Source organism: Microcaecilia unicolor, chromosome 9, assembly GCF_901765095.1.
Source record: "Microcaecilia unicolor chromosome 9, aMicUni1.1, whole genome shotgun sequence".
Taxonomy (NCBI): Eukaryota; Metazoa; Chordata; class Amphibia; order Gymnophiona; family Siphonopidae; genus Microcaecilia; species Microcaecilia unicolor.
Window position 1 is genome coordinate 45,624,827 of NC_044039.1, and position 24,352 is coordinate 45,649,178.

At 41.5% G+C, this 24,352-nt stretch overlaps 1 protein-coding gene across 2 annotated transcripts in view; it reads right to left on the minus strand.

Annotated features, from left to right (window-relative positions):
- The window catches only part of B4GALNT3 (beta-1,4-N-acetyl-galactosaminyltransferase 3), a 378,744-nt gene that overhangs the window by 215,413 nt on the left and 138,979 nt on the right, over positions 1-24,352 (minus strand). The gene's annotated exons all lie outside the window — the stretch shown is intronic.

The following is a 24,352-nucleotide window of genomic DNA, read 5'->3' on the forward strand; positions in this document are numbered from 1 at the left end:
ATTCAAATTCTGGTAGCACCTCAATAATAGCAATATAAAATCCCTTAACTGCCAGGTACTTTGTGAAGTAACACTAAATCCTGCAAAGAAACTTCTTAGAGCCTATGTTGCAAATCTCAACATCAATTCTGAACACAAATACCAATAATAGTACTTTTATAAATGCAGCAGTGCATATACATAACAGCAATACACTTCCCATTGGAAAAGTCAGACAAGTCAGACTCATACAACCCGACACAAACTACATGCCAGCAGAATCTCTCACCTTGGTCACATGCAGAGCACATACCAACTCTCATCAATTACAGAATAGAGGACCAAACATTAGCAATTGTCCTGTAGACTGGCATCAGTCCATCCCTGCCCTTTAGCCTGGCATCGGCTTTTCCCTTCCCTTCCCTACCCCACCATCCATCTCCATAGCCCAGCATCAGCCCTTCCTTTCTCTACCTTACCCTCTTCCCCATTTTTCCCTGTAGCACTGTATCAGCCCTTCCCAATCATTCATCCCATAGATAAGCCCTACCCCTCCACCCTGCCCTTTAGCCTAGCATCAGCCTTGTCCTACCCCCTACCCATCCTCCCACAGTCTGGGATCTCTTCCCCCAACCATGAAGGACACCAGCATTAAATATAAGAATTTTTTTATGTCCTGGGCACTGCAGAGGCCACCTCCACCCAGAAACCTGCCTATATTAAATTTAAAACATTTTTTTTTAATTTGTAACCCAGGCACTGCAGAGAATAACCCCCAAAACTCAACAACATGAAAAATATACAACCTTTTTTAGATTGTAATCTGAGCTTTATAACAAATTTATTGTTGGTGGGCTTCTGGGTGGGGGTGGGCTCTTCACTGCCTTTTAGTTCAGTCGCTATTATGACCCTTAAATTCATATTTAGATAAGGATATATATCTTCTGCTGATTTGTTGTTCTTTTTATTGTTCATGTTATTTCATGCCTTATATATGTTATTTTTATTTACATTTTACACTGTACAGTATACTACATTCTGTCGGTTTTATTGTCATCCCTCGTGCCATTGAATATTTTATACTCATCATTTTGTTTGATATTGTATTATACATATAACATAGTAACATAGTAGATGACGGCAGAAAAAGACCTGCATGGTCCATCCAGTCTGCCCAAGACAAACTCATATGTGTAAACCTTACCTTGAATTTGTACCTGTCCTTTTCAGGGCACAGACCGTATAAGTCTGCCCAGCAGTATTTCCCGCCTCCCAACCACCAGTCCCGCCTCCCATCACCGGCTCTGGTACAGACCGTATAAGTCTGCCCTCCCCTATCATAGCCTCCCAACCACCAACCCCTCTTCCCCCCACCTGCTCCACCACCCAATTTCAGCTAAGCTTCTGAGGATCCATTCCTTCTGCACAGGATTCCTTTATGCATATCCCATGCATGTTTGAACTCCGTTACCGTTTTCATCTCCACCACCTCCCGCGGGAGGGCATTCCAAGTGTCCACCACCCTATCCATGAAAAAATACTTCCTGACATCTTTCCTGAGTCTGCCCCCCTTCAATCTCATTTCATGTCCTCTCGTTCTACCGCCTTCCCATCTCTGGAAAAGATTCGTTTGCGGATTAATACCTTTCAAATATTTGAACGTCTGTATCATATCACCCCTGTTCCTCCTTTGCTCCAGGGTATACATGTTCAGGTCAGCAAGTCTCTCTTCATACGTCTTGGAATGCAAATCCCATACCATCCTCGTAGCTTTTCTTTGCACCGCTTCCATTTTTTTAACATCCTTCGCTTTACATTTTATTATGTTCTGTATATTTATGAAATTTGTTTTGATATCACTGTGATTTTGAGTGGTATCACACATCTCATATTCACATTATACATACATGGGATTCAATTGTTTATTTCATTTCAATTTTAATATTTATCATTTTATTTTTTATTTTTTATCCTTATTCATTATTATTTTTCATTACTTTTTCTCATATTAACCTTTTACTTTTTAGTTTGTATAGTCATTTTTTATTTTTTATTATTTTTTTATTTTTCATTTGGCATCATCAACTAGATCTGCGATTATTTGGAAATTTTTATTCTATTTTCTATTTTACGTATATATTCCCCCCTTTTTTAATACACATGTGTTATTTGGTCTTTTAATTCCATGGACCATTTTATTCAACAGTGATATACTCTAACTTTAATATTCTTACACTCATTTTGTTTTGCACACTTTCTTCAACATTTATTTTGCTTAGTAGCACTCATCTCCCATTTAGTCATAGTGTTTTCATTTTTTCCATTTTTATGTATTTTTTTATTCTTATTTCCAGTGCTTTTTTATTTACACAAAGTTTTTTTACTGTTCGTTTTTGTTTACAAGCAGTACACCTCATTTCACGTTAGCCTGTTTTGCTTCCCTGCAGCATGTTGTGACGTAGCTCCGCCTACTTCACACAATCATACCCTTTCCTTAGGCCCGTCGCAACGTAGTCCCACCCATTTCACGCGAATCATCAGCATGGACGTCTGTATAGCGTTTCAGCTTCAATTTGTTTCATCTCACGCCAACATATGCGTGCAAGTCATTGTTTTTGTTTTTCACGCGTATTTCCGCCTATTTAGTCCTTCCTGTAGCTTTTCTTGCCCCAACACTTGTATCACTTTTGCAGAGTTTCGCTGTGACAGACAGATTATTTACATAATGGTCTTTCTAAAGGTACGTGGCTTTTGTCTTCAGTAATGCTGATACTTGTATACTAGCTTTAAACACTGCCTAACGCTACAGTATGCCCATACGGAGTATCCCTGGACAAGTAGATCACGTTATCCTCTTTTACTTGTTGATTATTGCCCACCCACGTTGTTGATTGATCAAACACAGTATTTTTCCCTCTAGTTTCCTCACTGGATTTTACTGCATATGTGCCCATATGGACAATGTTTTATTATTTTTTTCTGTTTTCCACAGACCACTCGTTAGGTTCTGTCTGCAGTTCTTTTACTTTTGGAATCCTTAACTCATGTTTTGAGGTTAGTCTTCTATATTTATGAATATTATTTTGATTATATTCTTCTAAGATCATCCTTTTTATTATTATTTTTATATACACTCTCCTCTTTTTCTTTTTTTTTTTAAATTTATTATTTATTCATTTAAACAATTTTTACAAGAAACCATCTTGTTTAGGAAAGAGTCGATTAACAAATAATTTTTAAACAGGAAAAAAGAAGAAAATAAGAAAGAGCAAATAAATCTTTACACTTTCAACAACATAAGACACTCAAGTCCATAATTAGAGATCCATGAATTTAAATTTAGAGAGAACTATAACTCAGGAACTAATATAAGGAAATCCTTCTCTATTAGGAACTATACTTTATCTTTAATGCTTCTCCTTCTTAGCTGAGATGATTAGCGGAGACAAATGTCCAGGTTCAGTAAAGACATACTTTTTCCCGCCAGCCTGATTATGCACTTGCAGGGGTATCTTAAAAAAAAGGGTACCCCCCAAGTGCAGAACCCCAGGCTTGAGGAGCAAAAATTGTTTCCTCCGTCATCTCGTCTCCTTGGAGACATCAGGGAATAACATTACTTTAAAACCCAAAAAGGGTTTATCCTTATTACGGAAAAACAAACGGAAAATCCAATTCTTGTCAGGAATCAATGCGACAGCTGCCACCAAGGTGGCAGCCGTCGCCAATTCTGAATCAGAGGTCTCGAGCAAAAGAGAAACGTCAATAGGTTTTTCAGATTCTGGATTCGTGTTTTTTTCTGGGATATAATAAACTTGTGAAAAAAGTGGAAAATCTTTTTCCAAAATATTCAAAGTTTCAAGGAAATAACGTTTCAACATCTCAAGTGGAAGAACATTTTGTAACCTAGGAAAGTTAACAAATCTCAAATTGTGATTCTTAGTGTAATTATCAAAAACCTCCATTTTTTGCCTAAGATTTGTTAAGTCCTTTATCATCGTAATTTGCTGCGTTTCCAAGTTCATAACTTTTTGATCAATTTTCTCCATTTTTTCATTTAAAGCTTTAATCTCTTCCTCTTGTTTTTGCAAGCCACTTTCAATGTTATTCACCTTAGGTAAAACTTCATTAAATTGTTTGAGAAAAAATTGTCCCAGGTTAGACATCAAATCCCACAGGGAATCTAAAGTCACATCTTTTGGTTTAGTCACTAATTCAGTAGGAAAGTCAAACCTTGCTGAAGACTTTACACTCGTCTCGCTTGGTCCCTCAGCTTCTCTCAGCCCATTACTCGGCGTCGATATGGGCAAACTGCCCTCCATTCCGTCCTCCGATGAAAGCGAAACTTCACTCCGAGGCTCTTCCGGGTCTCCTGCTCCTTCCGAGGGAGACCCCGTCGGGTCAAGGAGGAACGAACTCGCGCCGAGCGGTTGGGGTGGTGGAGTACGTGCAGCGGAGCTCAATGTTGTCTCAAGTCCGGGGGAAGCCAAAATCTCTCGTTCGCTGGCGTTCCCTACCGGAGGCGTTCCGCCATCAGGTACAGCTGCTCTTAATCTCATGTAGCGGTCAATTGGACCCGATATGGGGGGTGGAAGCGGGGAAGTTCTGCCCGCTACTCTCCCTCTACGTTTAGGCATCTCAGCGGGAATGAGGTTCAGAGTGTCCTAGTAGAGCAGCGCCATCTTGGATCTCCATAAATATCTCCTCTTTTTCTTTTATATATTGTTCTTTTGCAGATTCAATCATTACACTAGTTGATGTTTTCATTTCAGTATCTAATCACAAGGTCAGTCCTTTTTACATTTTTTTTAATTACATTTTTTAAAATATATTTTTCAAACTCCTATGCATGTATATTTGTACTCGTCATTTAATGTGATTCTGAGGCTAATGGTATTTTTTCTTTTATATTTCATATTTTTGTTCACACTGTTTACAAATTAAGTATGTTTCTATTTTGATCAGCATGGTGATTATTTCAGATATTTTGTTATTATTTTTTGATATCCTACACATGTTTCATTTCAATATATTATTTGGTGTATACATTGTTCATGTATTTATTTATTGTTTTTGTGTTTATAGACTCCTGATGTAGGCCTATCCGGCCGAAACACAACATTGTGTCGAGTCAATTTTTATGTGTAATTTCTTTATTATCATTTGTTTGGAAATTAATAAACACTGGTTATTTTAATTTTAGTTTGGTTCCAATCTTTGGATAGCCTGGCTTTTATATTCCCACCTTTTTTGTTTTTGTCTTTACGCCTCACGGGATCTATTGAGTTCTCCACTTTTGTGGATTCTCTCTAAACGTTCATCCATTGACATTTATTATGGCTAAGATCTGCCCTTTTCTCACTGTCAGGTCACTTTGTGTTATGATGCAGCCTCATAGCTTTAAGCTTCCTGCAGTATGATCGGACAGTGGGAGGAGATTGTTTTTTGCCTCGAGTCCTGTATGCTTTCATCGATAAAGTGACTCTGATTATTTATGGAAAAATTAGGTTCTTACCGTGATAATTTTCTTTCCTTTAGTCATAGCAGATGCAGCCATTACAGATGGGTTGTGTCCATCAACCAGCAGAGGGAGATAGACACACTTTTTTCAGTGCCTCATACCAGCTTGCTCCACTGCCTCTCTTCAGTATTTGAAGCTTCCAAAGCAGTATGGCAAACCGCAATGGGAATAACATGAGCTTTCCTCACAGCGAACGATGGCCCTACAACAAAGGGCATTAACTCAGAATGGAGGGAATGAAACATCCTCCCGGAGGGCATAAACTCATCCTCCACTGAGACATAACTGGAGGGAATAAACTCATCCTCCCGGAGGGAATAAACTCATCCTCCAAAACATGAAACTGGAGGGAATTACCGTATTTTTCGGACTATAAGACGCACCGGACCATAAGACGCACCTAGGTTTTAGAGGAGGGAAATAGGAAAAAAAAAATTTTCCTTTTTCCCTCCTCTAAAACCTAGGTGCTCCGGTGCGTCTTGTCCGAGTTTTGGACCGCCGTCCCGTACTTACACGATTCCATGTTCCCTGGTGGTCTAGTGACGTCGGGGCAGGAAAGAGCCCCCTCTTTCCAGCCCATCGCGCTGCCCTCCGTGCTCCTCACTGCTTTCTGACGGTCTCGGCGAGATTCAAAATGGCTGCCCCCCCCCCCCCCCCCGTTTTCTATTTGTGTTGATGGCTCTCTCATTCTCCCTGTCTCCTCAGCTCAAAACCTTGGGGTCATCTTTGACGCTTCTCTCTCCTTCTCTGCTCATATCCAGCAGATCGCCAAGACCCGTCGTTTCTTTCTTTACAACATCCGTAAAATCCGCCCCTTTCTTTCTGAGCACTCTACCAAAACCCTCATCCACACCCTTGTCACCTCTCGTTTGGACTACTGCAATCTGCTTCTTGCTGGCCTCCCACTTAGTCACCTCTCCCCTCTCCAGTCGGTTAAAAACTCTGCTGCCCGTCTCGTCTTCCGCCAGGGTCGCTTTACTCATACTACCCCTCTCCTCAAGTCGCTTCACTGGCTACCTATCCGTTTTCGCATCCTGTTCAAACTTCTTCTACTAACCTATAAATGTACTCACTCTGCTGCTCCCCAGTATCTCTCCACACTCGTCCTTCCCTACACCCCTTCCCGTGCACTCCGTTCCCTGGATAAATCCTTCTTATCTGTTCCCTTCCCTGCTACTGCCAACTCCAGACTTTGCTCCTTCTGTCTTGCTGCGCCCTATGCCTGGAATAGACTTCCTGAGCCCCTACGTCTTGCCCCATCCTTGACCATCTTTAAATCTAGATTGAAAGCCCACCTCTTTAACATTGCTTTTGACTCGTAACCACTTGTATCCACTCGCCTCCACCTACTCTCCTCTCCTCCTTCCTCTACACATTAATTGATTTGTTTGCTTTATTTTTTGTCTACTAGATTGTAAGCTCTTTGAGCAGGGACTGTCTTTCTTCTATGTTTGTGCAGCGCTGCATACGCCTTGTAGCGCTATAGAAATGCTAAATAGTAGTAGTAGTAGTAGTTTACTCATTTCTTTACTTTCTTTTACACAACCCTTTGGATTGTGTTTGGCTGTTTTTCAGTTCTCTTAAATAGACTTTCCCTCCCTGGGTGGGGTGAGGGTAGAAACGTCCCCAGTAGGAGAGACAAAAAGATGGGGATGAGAACAGTGAGCTTCCTTGGGACTACATAAAATGCAGTCTGCATCCAAAAGGAGTGGGTGTTTCCAAGGCATACCAGATGTTCCCAAGGCTTCCTGCAAACTCAGAAGCCACATAAGGTGAGTGCATGGACTGGCAGCAGAAAGTTTTAAGAATGTGACCAACTGAATTCCCCTCCTTCAGAGACTGAAATTGTTCCAACAAATTTTCCCATCTCATTTTCCCACCAAAATTTAACCCTGTAACTAATGAACTTTCCTGATCAAATTTGAATGTGAACTTTAGCACCTCAATTTCCTGCCTTCTAGAGATTAAACTGTATGAACACATCTTCCAGAATCAAAATTGCGCCGATTAAACCACCCACTTCAATCTCCAGTTAATCTGGTTAGAGAACTCACTATATAAAGACAACCTTACAGACTTCACAGAACCATGAAGAAAACAAAGGCAAGATAGCTGAAACATTGGTTTCATTTTCCTGGATGCAGCACAACTTAGACATCATAACATCAGTCATGGAAGCCTAAGAGAAGCTCTCTAAAGGAATATTGTTGAATCTGTGCTGGGACCGCTGCTTTTTAACATATTTATAAATGATCTAGAGATGGGAGTAACTAGTGAGGTAATTAAATTTACTGATGATACAAAGTTATTCAAAGTTGTTAAATTGCAGGAGGATTATGAAAAATTACAAGAGGACCTTAAGAGACGAGGAGACTGAGCATCCAAATGGCAGATGACATTTAATGTGAGCAAGTGCAAAGTGATGCATGTGGGAAAAAGGAACCCAAACTATAGTTACATGATGCAAAGTTCCACATTAGGAGTCATCGACCTGGAAAGAGATCTAGGTGTCATCGTTGATGATACGTTGAAACCCTGTGCTCAGTGTGCAGTGGTGGCGGCTAAGAAAGCAAATAGAATGTTAGGTATTATTAAGAAAGGAATGGAAAACAAAAATGAGAATGTTATTAATACCTTTGTATCGCTCCACGGTGCAACTGCACCTCGAATATTGTGTGCAATTCTCATCACAGCATCTCAACAAAGATATAATGGAATTAGAAAAGGTACAGAGAAGGGCGACGAAAATGATAAAGGGGATGGGACAACTTCCCTATCAGGAAAGGCCACTTCAGGAAAGGCTAAAGTGGCTAGGGTTCTTCAGCTTGGAGAAAAGATGGCTGAGGGATGATATAGTAGAGCTCTATAAAATAGTAAGTGGAGTAGAATGGGTAGGCGTGAATCGCTCATTTACTCTGTCCAAAAATACTAGGACTAGGGGACACGCAATGAAGCTACAAAGTAGCAAATTTTAAAAAAAATCGGAGAAAATATTTCTTCACTCAATGTGTAATTAAATTCTGGAATTCATTGCCAGAGAATGTGGTAAAAGCCGTTAGCTTAGCAGGGTTTAAAAAAGGTTTAGATAGCTTCCTAAAAGAGAAGTCCAGAAGCCATTATTACGATGGACTTGGGGAACATCCACTGCTTATTTGTAGGATAAGCAGCATAAAATGTTTTGGGATCTTGCCAGGTACTTGTAACCTGGATTGGCCACTGTTGGAAACAGGATTCTGGGCTTGATGGACCTTCGATCTGTCCCAGTTTGGAAACACATATGTACTTACATCTTATGTATTTAAATCACACTTGTACTGGCACACTTTGTGATCTTGTGCAAGTCATTTCACTCTCCATTGCTTCAGATACAGATTAGATTATAAACCCTCTTGGGCAGGGAAGTAACTACAGTACCTGGAGGTCAAACTGTTGCATAATTAGATCTAAAATCAAAATCTAAAAACCCAAAAGACAACAACTTCCAGCATACCCACTCTTAAAATCATTCCATGATACTGAACAACCTTTAGTAGGTAGTTATCCACCTTAAGAACCCTCACAAAATCTGGAAACATTAACAGTACATTGACAAAACCACCCAGCAGAGGCAACGCACCACAATCCACTCAAAGCCAACAGCAGTCCACATATTTGCACAGAAGAAAAATTATACACAGCGTTCTACGTCAGAGATTCCTGCCTCACTATTGCAATATGTAAACAGATATGCTCTACTGCACAGAAAAATGAAGACATTTAATGTTCAATTTAATTTGTTCCTTCTAAACTCTTTGCATTGCCAAGGACTGCCTTGCTAAGAATGCTGTTGGAGAAAGTCAATGTTTTTAAATGAAGACATATGCACTCAAGCAAAAAATCTGAGTGATATAAGTAATCTGCTACTTGCCCTAGTGGTTTCTTTCCCCCCCCCCCCCCCCCCCCCCCCTCAATAACTGCAAAAGAAACTAACAGCAAGTCCCTCAGGGAGCTTGGAGCAGCCTTAAGTGGATTCTTCACAGAAGATAACTCTTTAAAGATAATATAAATCTGAGTGGATTCTCATCCTTGCCTTTTCTCTCCAAGTCGGTTGCATTTGGCAATCCTACTACCCTATTTCTGGCTGAGGGCTGGAAAGGAAGCCTCCACGAAAACAGAACCATTCATTGCTATTTCTGAGTTTGCAGAGGCTGCCCTTAAACATCAATTGACCTCACTTCTCAGAGCTCCAAGTTATCCAGTTCCAGGACACAGATTTTAGGCTACTACTGTGTTTTTGACATCTCATCTGATGCACTATGGGATGTGCTGCTCTGATTTCAGTGAATAGAATCTGGGACTACAAGTACCTCATTGCTTTTGGAAGTAAATTCAAGACCAGAACTGAAGAAAAAAAAATCTCTCTTCTACAGCTAAGTTAACTTGGCATATCTGCCTTTTCTCAAGACTTGTGTAACATTCCCTCCTATGGTTTTATCTGCCCTGACTGAACTATGCTCTTGTAAGTACTTTAGTGCCTGGCTTCTTAAGATGGCCCTGAGAGGGATTGGGTTTAAGGTGGACTGGCAGTTTCCTATACACTCCACCACAGACTGCTATTTAAGCAGTCCTACTTGCCTGATTAGTTATGTGAGCAAGTTATGTGAGCACCAACACTTAATATTGCTGATGCCTGTTTAACTTCTGGGACTGCCCCACCCCTGCCCGGCAATGTCCTGGCACTGTCTGGATGGTACCATGGTAGGAGATAATGGGCAGCCCTACCTGGTTAAGTGCCACTGAATATTCCCTCTTAACCTTTTCAGTTTAGATTAATGGATTAACCCTTTTGAATAATCAGGCCTGGAGGTTTTAGGCAGGCAAAAAGACAAATAAGGAAGTTAAATTACTCCCTGTTAGGGGCAGACAGCTTCAAATAACTTTCAACTGCAAATGTAGCTTAGCCATTAAGCTAGTACAACACTGAGCTGTTTTAACTGAAATTGCTAGTAAGAAATAAAGGGGTGTGGGGGGGAGGAGGTAGAGAAACTTGATGCAAGAAAAGCTATATAAAGCAGTAAAGGGGGAAAAAGAATAACAGCACTGTGACTTATTCTGTACAAGAGTGGAGAAAAAAAGATCAAAATACCAACAAATACAATCAGAGGTCATGAAAATAAGGAAGAAACATACAGAAACTAACTCAATTGTACTGGGTGCTACAGATATCATTAAAAAGAATAGAAATGCATTTCAATATGTTATCTGTGCACATGATACCTTATGAACTCCAGAAGGAGGCTCTCTTTGGAACAATGCAAGTGCTGAGAATAGCATTAACAGTGAATGTGAGAGATTGAGATTATCTGCAACATACCCTAGCAAAGAAGTGGGGTTTATTTTTGTCATGATATGCACAATATTGACCCATTTGGAGGCATTACACTGAGAAAAAAAACATACAAAACACAATGTTTATTGCAAGAATTCAGCATTTTTATTTATTTATTTATTGCATTTGTATCCCACATTTTCCCACCTTTTTGCGGGCTCAGTGTGAAATTTTGAAATTCTATTCCCAGACATGTTTCTATAGTAAACAAAAACCTTCCTTCTTTTCAAAGTCCAGCTCTTCACATCACTGGCATTCCAATTAGTCAAAATGTCAGCTAGGTTGAAATGACTGTATAATACTACACACCATCAAAAGGATGAAATAAAGATCATGCTACTACTACTATTTATCATTTCTATAGCACTACAAGGCATATGCAGTGCTATACACCATACACAAAAAGTCCCTGCTCAAAGAGCTTACAATCTAGATAAGACAGGTAAACAGACAGAACAATTAAGGGTAGGGGAATAAATAGGTGAGGTAAAGGACAGGGCAAGTGAGTAGTGGTTAGGAGTCAAAAGAAAACGACCAAAGACGGGGCTAGTCGCACAGGCTCGGGAAGTCTATTCCAGGCGTGAGGTGCAGCAAGACAAAAGGGGCGGAGTCTAGAATTAGCAGTAGAGGAGAAGGGGACAGATAAGAGAGATTTATCTACAGAACGGAGTACCTGAGGGGGGGCGTAGGGAGAGATGAGAGTGGAGAGGTAATGGGGAGTGGCAGAGTGAATACACTTATAGGTCAATAAGAGAAGCTTGAACTGAATACGGAAACGGATCGGGAGCCAGTGAAGTGACTTAAGGAGGGGGCTAAGGTGAGCATAGCGACTTTGGCGGAAAATGAGTCGCGCAGCAGCGTTTTGGATTGATTGAAAAGGAGAGAGATGGCTAAGAGGGAGGCCGGTGAGAAGCAGGTCACAATAATCAAGACGAGATGTGATAAGAGTGTGGATAAGGGTTCTGGTAGAGTGCTCAGAGATGACGGGATGGATTTTGCTAATGTTATAGAGAAAGAAATGACAGGTTTTGGCAATCTGTTGAATATGAGCAGAGAAGGAGAGAGAGGAGTCAAAGATGACCCCAAGGTTCCGAGCTGATGAGACAGATTTTGGCATGCTAAGATAACACATGTTCCCTCTTCAAAAGTACTCAAACCTGCAAAATTTATATTTACATAAGTACATAAGTACATAAGTAGTGCCATACTGGGAAAGACCAAAGGTCCATCTAGCCCAGCATCCTGTCACCGACAGTGGCCAATCCAGGTCAAGGGCACCTGGCACGCTCCCCAAACGTAAAAACATTCCAGACAAGTTATACCTAAAAATGCGGAATTTTTCCAAGTCCATTTAATAGCGGTCTATGGACTTGTCCTTTAGGAATCTATCTAACCCCTTTTTAAACTCCGTCAAGCTAACCGCCCGTACCACGTTCTCCGGCAACGAATTCCAGAGTCTAATTACACGTTGGGTGAAGAAAAATTTTCTCCGATTCGTTTTAAATTTAGGAATGTGTATATTTTTCTAGTTGTTTTCTCATTGATTTTGGAAAGGGTATAACAGAATAGTCTAAGCTGAACAGCCAACTGTGGACTAGAAGCGGCTTCTCGCCATGTTAGCTTCCATTCTTGGATTTTATGCTCATTTCAAGTGGTTTCTCATTAATGAGGGACTCTAACATCCTGGTAGATAAACACAACTCAGTCTTTGATCAAAATGGCAGAGCAGCTGCTAACTGCCAAAAATGAAAATACTAAGGAGATTCTGAAACAAGGTTTTCAAAAGCCAAACATCTGTAGAGTTTTACAGGATTGATGGTTTTAGTCACCCAACTGCAATGGGCGCAAGCCACCTAGTGAATTTTTTGGTTATTTTATTAGCTTAATGAAGATTGTTTTCCATCGAAAACTACTGAACTGGCAGTGACATTCTGAGAAACAAAACATGCTGGACCACTATTTCTATAGCGCTACTAGACGTGTGCAGCACTGTTCACTGAACATGTAAGAAACAGTCCCTGCTTGACAGAACTTACAATGTTGTGAATGAAATCTCAGGTTTTCCAGCACCAAGGGACAAAACCCGATAAACTGAATTTCCATGGTTGAAGAGGGAAACCAGGTTCATTGCAGCCTAAAGCATGCCTCATATTTTGTCTTCTCTGGGACACACATCCCTATATTACCTTCAGCAGCAATGCAATCCAGATGAATTGCGGAGTCAGCTAATTAGGTCTTTTAGATTATTTGAGTAACTTTCTTCCTGAAATCCAGATACTTAACTTTTTCACATCAGAATCTTTTACACCTGCTGAACAGTGAATCCATCCAGTCAGAAGCGGCACAGTGGAATTTCAGTGCAATGGTTTTGGTAGTCTAATGACAAACTAACTTATGTCTACTTTTCTTACTTTGTGATGGTAACTGGGTTAAGGTAAATGGCAATATAAGGTGCATATAGTGTATGATTTATAAAGCAATGATAAAGATACTAAAAGTGGGGGGGAAACCCTCTCTTATTGAAGCCTTTTGGAAAGGCACCACCCAAACAATTCTTCCTCCCAGACACACTACAATTTGCATACACACTATTAATACTATACAAATCTACTACTACTACTATTTAGCATTTTTATAGCACTACAAGGCATACGCAGCGCTGCACAAACATAGAAGAAAGACAGTCCCTGCTCAAAGAGCTTACAATCTAATGGACAAAAAATATCCCAACAGATTAATTTCACAGACCTATCAGACTTGGAAAAATAATTGGGTCAATTTTCAGCCAGCCCATCACTACAATAATTTCAGTTCCAGCACTGGTGATTAAATTACCAGAGGTTACCCTCACTATGAATCGCATCTCTAACTGTCCCCTTAAGTACTAAGAAAATGTAACAACTCACATTGAGGCTGCATTTGGATGTCATCTGAACCCATGGCCAGCCATCTCCCTTTCTCCCTCCTCTCTCCTAGACGCCTCCCCTCATGGTCCAGCATCTCTCCTTCCCTTCCCTAGATCCCCTTCCAAGGTCCAGGATCTCATTTTCCATTCCTGTGGCCAGCATCTCCCCTTCTCCTCCCTATCCCCCCAGAATCCAGCATCCCAGTCCTGCAGTCAACATTGCTTCCCTCTTCTGGCACTTCATTGGTGTTATGCGCTGGTCATAGGCGCCCGGTATAAGAGGCTTGGACAGGCTAAGCCTCCCCTGCTGTGCTCTGAGGGGTTTAAATTGTTGATTTACCTTCACCCTCACAGCAGGAGCTGCAGTGAAAGCCCTCTAGCCTTGTCCAGTTGTAGAAATTGGTTTATGGTTTGTTTACCTTACTGCTGGGAGAGCAGGGGAGGGGGGGTTGGCTGGAGGTATCCTGGGTTGCCAGGGAGATATTTAATGAGGATGACTTCCTGACCTGCACTGAGGACAGATAGCAGCAGAATCATACTGGGCCAGCATGATCAGAAAAACTCACCAGACAACAAAGGTAGAAAAGATCATTTTATTTTCATTATAGTGTTTGGAATATGTCCACTTTGAGAATCAGGTGCTCAACATTAAAAGTTTATATTTATTTACTTATTTATGGCATTTTAATCCCACAATAAACATGAATTAGGGTGTTTTGTGGCTCTAGATGAGAATTGTGATGATATGATCTCTTGTTTCATATTGTTGACGGTCTGCATTTTCCGTATGGGTGGTATATTGGTGTATTAGGTTCTGCCCAGTGTAATATTTATGGTACGGTAAGGTTCTGAGTGTGATTTTGCACACAGTTGTGCATAGTGTTTTGCAGTTGAGCGATTGTGCTTAGAATATGCTTTGAGCAACCACTTTATTCTTTGACATATGATACATATCTAATATCTAAATTTAATAAAAGGTATTAATTGTGATTATTTTATTTTTATTTATTTATTTTTTTCTGTGTGTTATCAGACAATTATGTATATAAGCTCCGCCCCTGGCTCCACCCCATAACCCCACCCCCTTTAGCCTCCCCAAACAGTTGGACCACTGATCGCCTATGGCGCTGGTACAGGGCCTTCCTCCACAGGCCATTATTCAAGCATGCTGCCACAAATCAGAGAAAATTTTCTTCACTCAACATGTAATTAAACTGAAATTCATTGCCGGAGAATATAGTAAAAGCAGTTAGCTTAGCGGGGTTAAAAAAGGTTTGGATGGTTTCCTAAAGGAAAAGTCCATAGACCATTATTAAAATGGATTTTGGGATAATCCATTGCTTATTTCTAGGATAAGCAGCATAAAATGTATTGTACTTTTTTGGGATCTTGCCAGGTACTTGTGATCTGGATTGGCCACTGTTGGAAACAGGAAGCTGGGCTTGATGGACCTTCAGTCTGTCCCAGTATGGCAATACTTGTGTACTTAAATATTATGTCCTGCCCTCTCCCTTTCAGGAAATACATCATTGGAGCTTCTGAAAGAGCATACCCTCTTTCCAAAGAATTCCCTTGATGCATTTCATGTCAGAAGAGGGCAGGGTGCAGCAGCACACTCAAGCATTTACATCAGCTCTATCCCTGGTGTAAGTAGTCACACCTACATTATATGCACGTGTTTGCACTGCTACACTTGTATAAAGAAAAGTAGGTACCTACATTCCTTTGTACAATAGGTTCCAGATAGGTACCTTGTTGGCATTTAAATGTAGGCACCTGTGGTGGTGTGAATGAGGGTGGGCCCAGTGCCCAAGACAGACAGAGCCACACAGTAGTTGTAAGTAAAGGGAAAAAACAAGGGGCGTAGCTGTAGGTGGGTCTGGGTAGTCCCAGGTCCACTCAGTTTTGCCTCAGGCCCACCCAGAAGCACAGCCCCTGCTGCAGTTACAACACCTCCGTGTCTTCTTCACCCTCTCCCACCCCCACCGCAGCGCTTGTTGCTAGCGGTGTTGCCTGGCAGCAACTCACAAACACGGTGTCCTGCTCCGGGGCCTTCCCTCTTCTGCACTGATGCAACTTCCTGTGTATGCAGAGACATGGCAGAGGGAAGGCCCTGGAGCAAGACGCTGTGTTTGTGCTGCCAGGCAGCGCCAATAGCAAAATGCAAGTGCTGCGGCAGGGATGGAAGAAGGTGAGGATCGCTGCAAAAGGGCGGTATCCATCTAGCCGCTTGAGGGCCTGCGGCAATGATATAATCCTTAGAGAGCAGCACAGGACCTCCCAGTCACGTTATGCTGATGTTTCTGCGACGTCCGACACAGACATCCTGTTACTGTGAGGGTGGGAGTCCCGAGTCCCGCCCTCACAGAAACAGGAAATCTGTGTCTTAGGGGTGAGACACTGCACAGCCATCGCCATGACGTGGCTGAGAGGTCCCGCGCCGCCTTCTAAAGACTGCAATGTTGCTGGGTTCAGTGGTAACCGCGGGTAAGGAGCTGTTGGTGGTTGCAGGGAAGAGAGCTGCTCTAGGGGACAGGAAGACTTGAAAGTGCCAGAGAACAAGAAAGGAAAAATGGGGCATAAGGAAGGACACCGAGGACAGAAAAATAGAAAATATGCCAGATTGGGGGTGAGGAAAAAGGACACAGAGGAGGACAGAAAAGAGAAGAGATGCTGAATTGGGGGTCGGGAATATAGGGAAGGAATGGGGGGGGGGGGGGTGATGGACACAGGGAGGAACAGGACATAGAGAGGGCATGCTGGTTATGAAGGAAGAATGGTGAAAGATTTTGGATATCCAAAATGAATGCTCACAAGGGTTGCTGGATAAGGGAAGGAATGGGGGGAAATTCTAGACACATGGAGTGACAGGACATGGAGTATGCTGGTGTTGAGGGAAGGGATGGCGGACAGGGGAAGAATGGATACATGGAAGGACTGAACACAGAGAGGGGTTGATGAACATGAGTGAAAGAATGGGAGAAGATTCTGCACACAAAGAAGGACAGGATGCAGGACAAGTTAGACATGAGATAAGGAATAGGGGGAGATCATGGCCACAGGAAAGGATAAGAGCAGGGTCACAAAGGTGAGGTGCTGGACATGGGGGAGGATAAGAGTAAGGACATAGAAGAAGGATAAAGACATGGACACAGAAGGGAGATGGATGGTGGACATGGAGAGAGAAGAAACGTCAAATGGACAGAGGATACTGGAAAAAAAAGTTAAGAGAAGACAGAGGAATGCAGAAACCAGAGACTGGGACAACGTGATTAGAAAAATAACATGACCAGACAACAAAGGTAGGGGGGGAAAAGAAGAGGAAATGAATGCCCACCCAACCTGCCCACTGGCCCACCCAAAAATTGCCTTCTGGCTACACCACTGGAAAAAACATTTATTAAAGCTGGTGGGTCAGAGGACCTATTCCATTCACAGGTAGGAAGAAAAAGACAACACAAAATGTCCATAAATATAACAATGTCCTTCTATGTGCAGGGCCACTGTGTACCTTATGGCCTCTCAATCCAGCAGTACACTTTACTTGCCTGGTTCCTCGAAGTTATCAGGAAAGTCTCTCAATTACGCAGGTCAAAATACAAAGTCTACAAGGTTTCCCACTGGAGCTTGGCCTACCTGACTGTAGCAGTGGCAGTTCACATATAAGTGGTGGAGGCACATGCCATGGGGCCAGTGGCGTAGCTATGTGGGGCCTGAGGGGGCCCGGGCCCCCGTAGATTTGGCCCGGCCCCCTGCCCCACGGTCCCCTTCAACCCCCCCTCCCGCCACCAACTCTCCCCTGCCGCCGTCGCCGCAAATACCTTTTTTGAAGAGAAACTTCCTTCCGCGCTCGAGTAGCACCTTTCTTCAACAAAGTTCCGGCGATCAGCTGTTTCGACGCCGGCAGCATCGCCGGCGTCAAAACAGCTGATCGCCGGAACTTCATTGAAGAAAGGCGCTACTCGAGCGCGGAAGGAAGTCTCTCTTCAAAAAAGGTATCATTAGCGGCGACGGGGCGGGCAGCGACGGTGGGGGAGAGTTGGTGGCGGGAGTGGGGTTGAAGGGGATCGTGGGCAGGCCGGCAGGGGGGGGGTCCGATGTGGTGGCGGCAGCGGTTCGGGGGGGGGCGGCTAAACAGTGCCCCCCACCTCGGGCTCTGGCCTCCCCTCCTGGCGAGGTCTGGCTACGCCCCTGCATGAGGCATTTCTGCTTCCCTCTGGACGTCCTTAACCTAGCGATGGCCTCAGCTTATATACTTCCTAGACCATGCCCTCCTGGCTCCACTCTTCCTGTGTCACTTCCCCCTTGAGCGGGACTATGGGGTTTAAAGTGGCTCTGACACTGTGAGGGAGTGCTATTAAGGGAAAGGGGCAGAATCCTATAGACTCCCTCACAACACCCCTTTACAGAATTGCCATTTTAGGGGTTGGATATTGCTGTTAAACAGAAAATTTGTAGCATCATCTCCACCCTTCCACTAACTCAGCCCTTATTCAAAAGCATGGATTAATGAAACAAAGTCAACATGGATTTAGTGAAGGGAAATCTTGCCTCACCAATCTACTACATTTCTTTGAAGGGGTGAACAAACATGTGGATAAAGGGGAGCCGGTTGATATTGTGTATCTGGATTTTCAAAAGGCGTTTGACAAAGTACCTCATGAAAGACTCCAGAGTAAATTGGAGAATCATGGGATAGGAGGTAGTGTTCTATTGTGGATTAAAAATAGGTTAAAAGATAGAAAACCGAGAGTAGGGTTAAATGGTCATTATTCTCAATAGAGAAGGGTAGTTAGTGGGGTTCCCCAGGGGTCTGTCCTGGGACCGCTGCTTTTTAACATATTTATAAATGACCTAGGGATGGGAGTAACTAGTGAGGCAATTAAATTTGCTGATGACACAAAGTTATTCAAAGTTGTTAAATTGCGGGAGGATTGTGAAAAATTACAAGAGGACCTTACGAGATTGGGAGACTGGGCGTCTAAATGGCAGATGGCGTTTAATGTGAGCAAGTGCAAAGTGATGCATATGGGAAAGAGGAACCTGAATTATAGCTACGTCATGCAAGGTTCCACGTTAGGAGTCACGGACCAAGAAAGGGATCTAGGTGTCGTCGTTGATGATACGTTGAAACCTTCTGCTCAGTGTGCTGCTGCAGCTAAGAAAGCAAATAGAATGTTAGGTATTATTAGAGGTAATCAATAGAAATCAAACAAAATAAAACATAGAAAAGAAAATAAGATGATACCTTTTTTATTGGACATAACTTAATACATTTCTTGATTAGCTTTCAAAGGTATTATTAGGAAAGGAATGGAAAAAGGGGTGAGAGGTGTTGACTCATTGAAGGTACACGGTACACCTGAAAGTGTACTTGTATATAAGTTTCAAGCCGGCTGCTGTTAAGTATTGCTGTGATTTTATTTACATTTTGATGGGGAGGAGTTAATTTTTAATTCTCAACTAATTTCATTGAGAGTAGGAAATGGATAATGTATTGAAAATTGTGTGCACCAGTAATATTTGAAATATTACGATTTGTGGAAGAGGGAGCATCATAAGAAGTCATTGCCTTTAGTTTGCGTATGTACTGTTCTTCCCTTAATGGTTTAGGATATTCCATTAAAGAATTCCATCCTTGGCCACCTTTAAATCTAGACTGAAAGCCCACCTCTTTAACATTGTTTTTGACTCATAACCACTTGTAACCACTCGCCTCCACCTACCCTCCTCTCCTCCTTCCTGTACACATTAATTGATTTGATTACTTTATTTTTTGTCTATTAGATTGTAAGCTCTTGGACTGTCTTTCTTCTATGTTTGTGCAGCGCTGCGTACGCCTTGTAGGGCTATAGAAATGCTAAATAGTAGTAGTAGTAGTAGTAGAATGTAAAATGCAATAAACTGCCAAAGTCTAACTCTTTCTTTTCCTGGTCCAAGGAGGGATCTTTACCGTCCCACTACTTGTTAGGCTTGCTGAGAGCCTTGGAGAATTTTGAGAGGGCTAAATGTTCGGCACAGCATTCATTACTGTTTGAACTTTGAAACAAAGTGAGAGAGTCCTGGAGGGTTTACTCAGTGGAGAGAGAGACCATTTGTCCAGGTTTCTTGAGGTTTCACTTAGCAGTATAAATAAGGATATTTTATTTTAGTTGTAGGCAGTTGCAATGTGTCAATTGGTAAAGAATTGTTATTGTTTCAGCATTTATAAGTAAGAATAACAGAGAACTTTTTAAAGCATGGGTTGGCACAAATGAATGCAGAGGGACAGTAAGCTACACTTCAAAGCATGTTTATTTAGCAACATTCCTTTGTAAATTACCTTGTCTTCAGTTTAAGTTTAATTAAAGAAACGTCACTTCTGTTTGAGGGCACTAAACTTTTACTATTATAAGAGAATACTGACTTGACAAGCCTTTTAGATATTGTGTCCTGCAGTGAATTTCCTCTGGGAAAGTCCTTGTCTGATTTTTTCTCACCGGAGTCTCATGAGATTATTAGGTTGTCACAATTACTGATGAATTAATTGTATTTTATGAGTCATAATTTTTATTAATTTTCATTCAACTTAAACAGAAATATACTGTTAAGTAAAATACAGCCACAAATAAAACATTTCATTACATAATCTTCTAGCTTTACATGTTAAATGGATTTCTTAGTCACCAAAATAAAGAAGGCTTAGGGGGGTTAGGAATTAGTGAAGTTTCACTTATTATAAATATTACAATATACAAGAAAATATGACGCCATATTTCTCAGTCTACTTTCCATTGTCTCTATCATTGTTTAGAATCTAGGAACAACTTAAGCTGATCAGGTATATAGAATACATATTTAATATTATTAAACTTCACAGTACATTTGCATGGATATGCTAGAAGAAAAGAACCTCCCAAGTCTATTATTTTTGATCTCATTAAAAGAAACTGTTTCCGCTTTTGCTGAGTTACTTTGGTCACATCCGGATACAGCCATATTTTATTTCCGTCAAAATTATGTTTTTTTTCTCACCGGAGTCTCATGAGATTATTAGGTTGTCACAATTACTGATGAATTAATTGTATTTTATATTCAAATTACACTAATACTTTTTCTTTTACAGCATGGGGCATATAATTTTGAAGGTGCACTTTTGTTGTCTTATACATTGTCATGTACTTAGGTTAAAGATATTTATACAGTGTTTCTGTATATCCTTGGGTTTTATTGTGTTTTTGGCAGCAGAAAGGAGTTTACATCTTCAAAACCTCCTGTGTTGGATTTGCCTTGTTATATTTATTATGTATCCATTCTGTTATTATTAACTGTAAGGGTCATTTTAAAACCCATATTGCAGTATTTTAGGGAAATTCTTTTTCTTTTTTTTTTTAATTTGAAAATTTTTATTAGACACAACTTAAAAAACACAATATAAGGCTATGCTGCCTTCAACATTAAGAATAACATAAAACAGTTTAGTTACATCTCAGTGTATCATCAGTTTTAATATTTTTTTTTTTCTCCCCCCCTCCCCCCCCCCTCCTTTTCCCACCCTCCCCTATTCATTACTGTCCACTTCTTGGTTGTATCCCCTGTTTCTTACATTGTATTAGACCATAATTTCTCCAATTGAGTCCACTCTTTAGCATCAGGTTTGTATTTACCCAGTCTCTTATCAGTCAACTGTTCCAGGCCTGCAATATTCTTGATTCTCATCTTCCATGATGCAATAGTGGGGCCAAGGCTCTGTTTCCAGTGAGCCGCAACTTCCAACTTTGCGGCTGCCAACCCCAATCTTTTAAGCCTCCTTTGCCATTTCTGACCCCTTTTGTTTCCCCAACCTAGTAAGCACCATTTTGGCTCTGTTGGAAATTGTGTGTCCAGAATGTGTGTCAAATGCATGGTAACATCCACCCAAAATGATTGTATATACAAGCATTCCCACCATACATGTATAAAGCTACCTATCCCGTCCTTACATCGCCAACATTGGTCAGATGTACTGGGATATATTCGTTTTAACCTGTCCGGCGTGTAATACCATCTACTTAGAACTTTGTAAGCATTTTCTTTAATTAATACACAAATAGATGCTTTTTTCACCTCCATACACACCCTTTCCCATTCCTTCACACTCAGTTCAATATTTAGATCTCGCTCCCACACTGTCATATATGGTAATTTCTTCATTTTGTCTCCCCTTATATATCTATATAGCCTGGATATTCCCTTCTTTCCTCCCTCCAAGGTTTCCCATATGTTTTCCAATACCTCTCTTTCACGTGGATCGGACTGCAACCACCCTTGTCCCTTCATAAAATGCCTAACTTGTAAATAAGCATAATGGTCAGAATCTGGCAGTTCGAATTTCCTTTGAAGGGTTACAAACTCTCTTAACGCCCCTTCCGACATAAGGTCCCTGAATCTTTTCAGTCCCTTTCGATTCCACTCTCGAAATACCCCTCCTTCTCGCCCTGCAGGAAACTCAGCTTCTTGCCTAATATATGCTAAGGTAGAGGTTTTTACCCCCTTCTTAAACTTGTGCTTTAGTACATCCCAGATATGTTGCAAGTGAGATATGAATGGATTATTATGTCCCTGTTGTGAGTTATTCATCTTTACAGATCCCCACACTCCTCTTTCCAAGTTACACCAAGATATTAAGTCTTGTTCCAGAGTCGCCACAGGTGATCTATGCCCTTTGCTCCATTCCGCCACCTGTTTCAACTGCGCTGCTTGATAGTACCACAATACATTGGGTAGCCCCCTTCCTCCCTCCTCCACCTTCCCCCACATAATTCTTTTCGATATTCTAGCCCGCTTGCCCCCCCACGCAAACCGAGACAAATCAGCTTGTAATTTATTTAGAGCTGCTGTGGGAACTTCCATCGGCAATGTTTGGAATAGAAACAACATCCGGGGAACCAAGTTCATCTTTATCACCGCTATCCTACCCCACCATGATAACAGTCCGTTTTTCCACCTGCTCATATCTGTACGCAGTTCCCGGAATAACGGAGCGTAATTCAATCCATATAACTGTGTGATATCCCTTGAGATCCGAATTCCTAAATATTTAAAATTATCTCTTGCATGCCTGAAGGGAAGTCTATGCAACAGTGCTTCCAACCCAATTTGAGATGTATTGATATTCAAAATTTCAGATTTATCGTAATTTACTTTAAATCCTGACAACTCTCCGAAAGTTCGAATCTCACTACAAATGCAGGGTAAAGACTCTTCCGGATGACTTACATAAAAGAGAATATCATCAGCAAACAAAGCTATCTTGTGTTCCCCTGTTCCCGCTTGAAATCCTCGTATCAGTGTTGTCTCCCTAATCTTCTGTGCAAACGGCTCAATTGCTATAGCGAAGAGCAAAGGTGAAAGTGGGCACCCCTGTCTAGTTCCTCTCTGTATCTGTACCTGATCTGAATATCCCCCATTGACCTTTATCCTTGCCATCGGTGCTGCATATAATCCCTGGAGCCAAGTTAAAATCCCCGTACCAAATCCCATGACCTTTAATACCTCCCATAAATAATTCCACTCCACACGGTCAAAGGCCTTTTCTGCATCAGTTGTTAATAGCACCATATCTTCCTCCCGTTGCTGTGCCTCCCATATTATGTTTAATGTTCTCCGAATATTGTCAGCTACTTGCCTTTTGGGTATAAAGCCTGATTGATCCGAATGAATTAACTGGGGTAGAAATGTATTAATTCTTTCGGCCATTACCTTAGCCAGTATCTTAATATCAATATTTATTAAAGAGATCGGTCTATACGAGCCACATTGTGTTGGATCTCGACCTGGCTTAGGGAGGACCGAAATCCCCGCTTCATACATACTCTTCGGTAACTTCCCTGTTCTAAAACATGCATTTCCCACCCTCCCTAATACCGGTCCTACTTCCTTTCCCAGCAACTTATAAAATTTGGCCGTGTATCCATCTAATCCCGGTGCTTTTCCCCCCTTCAAGCCCTTAATTACTCCTTCTATCTCTTCTATCGTAATAGGTTTATCTAAATATTCCCTCTGATATTCCGTTAGCCTTTGTAGGCCTAACCCTTCCAAATATTGTTGAATTTCTACCTCGCTGACTCTCGTTTCTTTGGCATACAGGGCTGAATAGTATTGCGCAAATCTTTCCCGAATCTCCTTATCTTGGTGAGCTAACTGGTCTCCTACCCCCTTTATCTTGGTGATTGTATTGCTTATCTGTTGTTGTTTTAAACTTCGTGCCAGCATTTTCCCTGCTTTATTGCTATACTCAAAATACTTCTGTTTTATAAGTTTGCGATGATATTCCATTTGGCGCAATTGAATCCGTTGTAGCTCTGCCCTGCATTCTTTCAGTTCCCCCCATATGCCCTGATTTCGTCCCCCTTGATGTTGAGCTTCTAGAGTGACTAGCCTTTGTCGCACCCTCAACTCCTGTTGCTGTCCCTCTCTCTTACGCTGACTACCTTTCCTAATTAAATGCCCTCTCACCACCACCTTTAGAGCATCCCAAAGGATCCCATCAGAGATTTCCCCATTATCATTATGTTTTAAGTAATCTTGTATCACTATTCTAATTTCTTCACAAGCCTCTGCA